The sequence below is a fragment of the Otolemur garnettii genome, unplaced genomic scaffold (assembly GCF_000181295.1).
Source record: "Otolemur garnettii isolate 467f Iridium unplaced genomic scaffold, OtoGar3 scaffold00015, whole genome shotgun sequence".
NCBI classification, from domain to species: domain Eukaryota; kingdom Metazoa; phylum Chordata; class Mammalia; order Primates; family Galagidae; genus Otolemur; species Otolemur garnettii.
In genome coordinates, this window is record NW_003852410.1 from 10,850,299 (window position 1) to 10,854,650 (window position 4,352).

The 4,352-nt window shown below is 34.9% G+C and overlaps 1 non-coding gene across 1 annotated transcript; it reads right to left on the bottom strand.

Annotated features, from left to right (window-relative positions):
* Positions 1-924: 924 nt before the first annotated feature.
* Positions 925-1,029, bottom strand: LOC111723784. The gene has a single exon (XR_002772253.1). It is a non-coding gene; the product is annotated as a U6 spliceosomal RNA (small nuclear RNA).
* Between the last annotated feature and the right edge of the window lie 3,323 nt (positions 1,030-4,352).

Sequence of the window (4,352 nt, forward strand, 5' to 3'; positions counted from 1 at the left end):
TTTTTAGAAGACAAGGTCTTGATCTGTCACCCAGGAGGCTGGAGTGCAGTGGCCCCTACATAGCTCAGGGTGACCCAGAAGGCCTGAGCTGAAGCAATCCTCCTGCCTCAGCCTACCAAGTAGCCAGAACTACAATCACAAGCCACTGTGCCCAGCAAAATATTCAATCTTTTAAGACATTATTAAGAATGTAGAGAACAAACCAGAGAAGAACAAATATTTGAAAATGCTTATTTAGAAGATTTCTATCAGGAATATGTAAAGAACTTTTAAAACTCAATAATAGCAAAATTACCCAGCAAAAAGTTGGCAAAAAATTTTGGACTGACTACATAATATTAACAAGCATATAAGCATACGAAAAGACCTTAAATGTCATTTGAGAAATGCAAATTACAACCACAGTGTAATCAGTATCATAGATACCATTACACACTTCTTAGAGAGGCAAAAGAAAAAATTGCCTTACAAAAACAAGTTCTGGTGAAGATAAAGAATAAATGGTAATATCTTCCCTTCCTGGTGGAAACATAAAATGGTAAAAGTTTTGGAAAACAATTCGGTGATTTCTTAGAAGTTAAAATATATTTATTACATGTGTCAGAAATCCTGCACCTAGATATTTTCTCAAGAGCAATGAAAATTCTATTCATCACTTTTTAGATGAGATTTATTTATATTTATTAATACTTAGAAACAACATAAATATCCTTCAGTGAGTAAATGGCTAAACAAACTTGGTTCATCCATACAATGGAATACTACTCAGCAAAAAAACAAAAAGTCTCTTTTTATTTCTCCAAAAATATAGAATGCTTGAAGGCTGTGTTGACCAGTTTGATGGAAGTATTTCAGATTGCATGTGAAAACCCCACACTGTACCCCAGAAGTGCATTAATGTACATAGTTACCATTCAATTAAAAAAATATATGGAATGCTTCACAAATTTGTGTGTCATCCTTGCACAGGGGCCATGCTAATCTTCTCCATCATTCCAATTTTAGTACATGTGCTGCCAAAGCAAGCACAAAGCTAATAAAAGTCTCAATCTACTGAACAAGCAACAACACGGATAAATCTGAAATGGAATAAGTGAGTGGAGTGAGACAAAACACACTGAAAGGCTACATCCGTATGACTCCATTAACATGAGCTTCTTAGAAAGTCAATTAGTAGAACAGAAAATAGATCGGTGGTTGTCAGTGGTTAGGGCTGGGGGAAGTGATTGGCCCCCAGGGGGAGATGGAAATGTTCTATATGTTGACTGCATATGGAACTATACACCCCCAAAGAATATATTTTATTTTGCGTAAATTTGACCTCAATAATGTGAATAATAAAAGGTGGCTGAGAGGTGAATTGTGGAGGAGTTTAAAAGCAAGAAAACCTGATTTGACTTTTATTTTGGAATTACTGGGAAGCCATTTGAGGGTTTTGAGCAGAAGCTAAATGAGGAGAGATGTGCTGAGCAATGATTGCTCTGCTTGAAGCATTTAGGGTGAATCATTCCATAGATAGATATATGATTAGAGGGAATGTGTGCTATAATTTTCCTGTGACTGCTGTTGCTAAGAGACATCATGACTAGAAAAATCTATCTACTTTTTCTTCTGGAAGATAAGAAAGCATACTCACCAAGGAATCTAACATCTCTCTCTCTCTCTCTCTCTCTCTATCCATCTGTCCATTCATCCATCTTAGTTTATACTATTGGTAATTTAGCAAACAAGCAAAGAGTCTTGTTTTATTTTTATTATTAATAATTACTTTATACAACTTTAAATACTGCACTGTATCATAATTATTATAATTACTCCTCCTACTTACAAGCCAAACCACTGAATAGAGATTTTTAAATACTTAGATCCTCGTGGGAGATAGCATGACCTACTGGAGAAAATATGGACACTGGAGAAAAATTACAGATTAAATCTAGTCTCTGCTATGTGTTAATTTCTTGACCTTGTATGAATGTATGCAACTAGGTTGCAACACCCTGCAAGTAAATAAGTAGTGGAAATGATCTTAATAAATTTTCATCACATTGTTTAGTCTCATTTAATCCAAAAAAAAAAAAAAAGAAAAATTATGTGGTGGGAAATATTGCACACCAATAAGATAATAGGGCTAGGTAAGGTGGCCCACACATGTAATCCTAGCACTCTAGGAGGCCGAGGTGAGAGAACTGCTTGAGCTCAGGAATTCAAGACCAGCTTGAGCAAGAGCCAGACCCCATCACTACTAAAATTAGAAACATTAGCCACATATGGTGATGGAAGCCTGAAGTCCAACTAATTAGGAGGCTAAGGTGAGAAGATAGTTTGAACCTAGAAGTTTGAGGTTGCAGTGAGCTATGAAAATGCCCCCGTACTCTAGCCCAGGCAACAGAGCAAGACCATGACTCAAACAAAAACAAAACAATAACAACAACAATAAAAATGAACAAACAATAAAATCCCACATACATTATGTGGCTAGGTAGACACATCTCATATATTATTCATATATTATATGTCAATTCTTCCTCCATCCTCTAACCTTCTTTGCTAAACCATGATAGCTGATGTGGTTAATTTTATCATGTACTCCCTAAAAGCAGATATTTGACTCAATTGAATGCTACATAAAGGTTTCAATAATGGAAGTCAACATATTATATTCTGTATTTTTAGGAATAATATGGTAACTTCTTGCTTATAATATGCTAATATACAGTATAAATTGTATTCATAGAGTTTGAGAGCTTGAAGTATGCAAATTTTTTCAATCTTATATCCTAATATATTTATAATTTTTCATGCATTAGTCAGAAATGATATGAAAGAAGAAAACCAGTACATTATACCAATAAAGAAATTTGTCTCATAGCCATGTTTTAGATATTCTTTTAGTCTATTGCCAGTCAAATATAGAGAAATGACAAGCAATTAGGAATTTGGGGTGCTAAGATGGACAATGCCATATCCAAACTTTGGCCCTGAACGGTGATGTAACCTATCTGGATTAAGTGGTGGTGTTGATGGACATGGCTATTCAGTGTACATTGCTCCTTCTTCTGGTATTTAAAAAAGAATTTCTTAGGAAAACTCTTGTGCCCCATTCTTAATAAACACATTCCTCTGGTACATGGGTCTCCACCTTTGCTTCATAGAGTAAGTTCAGGCCATGGGAACATGGCGTCAACATGGTCATGTGGCTAAGATGGAGTGAACATGTGGTCCTCACAGCCAACAAGATAGGTTATATGAACTTTTCTATAAGTCTTAAAAGTGAGATGTGAGATTTTCCTACTAATTTGATAGAATGTGGGTAATTATCTTCCCATCACTCAGAATGTTAAAATTCAGTCAACATAGAGGGAAACATTCACCAACACAACAAAAGCTGGGTGCCAATGATATTGTTTAAGCCCCTAAAACAAGCTAACCCTGAAGTAATATTTACTTGTGAATTAAGTTATATAAAGTAACATGTTTTTTCATAGGGAAATATACTGTAAGTATTTATACCATTTGTAGTCCAGATCTGCAGATTTGGAATGTGTGTTTCAAATGGTCAAGTTGGCTAATGCGTTTGAAAAGTTTGGCCAGAGAAACAGGGTTTTCCCCTTGCAATCTTAACAATTAAAAAACTAGGGTGAAAAATTTTTTTCATCCTCAATTTACACTGTTAGTTCTTTTAAAACCAAATGTTAATTATATGCCAGGATTACAAAATATAACTCCTTAACACGATTAGAATTTAATAAATCTTTTATTACAGCTGGGGAATAATCTTTGTGTATGTCAAATCTGTGAATTGAATCAAAGATCTGCTAAGGAATCAAAGTGAACTTTTTCAAGGATCATGGAAAATGCGTCTACTATCAGATTTTAAGCCAACATTCATTCTTCTCTGGGCTATGCTTTGCAAAAATGTTGGGAGATCAGTTAATTTGGTGAAATCCAAGATTTCTCAGTGTAGGCCCTTTGGCAACTACTGTTATTATATCTTCTGGAAAACTTAAGAATGAGAAAATAAAATAACTTGGTATGTTTCTACTCTCAAGAAAGCCATTTAAATATTTTATCTATATCTCACTAAGAGGGGCAAGCAAAGATATTTTTACAGGTGCGAGTATGCACACACGCGTATGCATATGGTAATTAGATGCTTTGTGCTGAATGAGTCGGTTACTCGGTTTTCCATCTGGCTGGCTCAAATTTGTTACATAATCTTAAATCTGTTTTCTGAGACAACATTTAAATTAGACTATAATACAGCTTGACTGATTAAAATGGTATGCTCACACGATGGTCTTAGTAAACACATATTCAATTGAAAAAACACTGATCTGCATAGCCCCACCAGT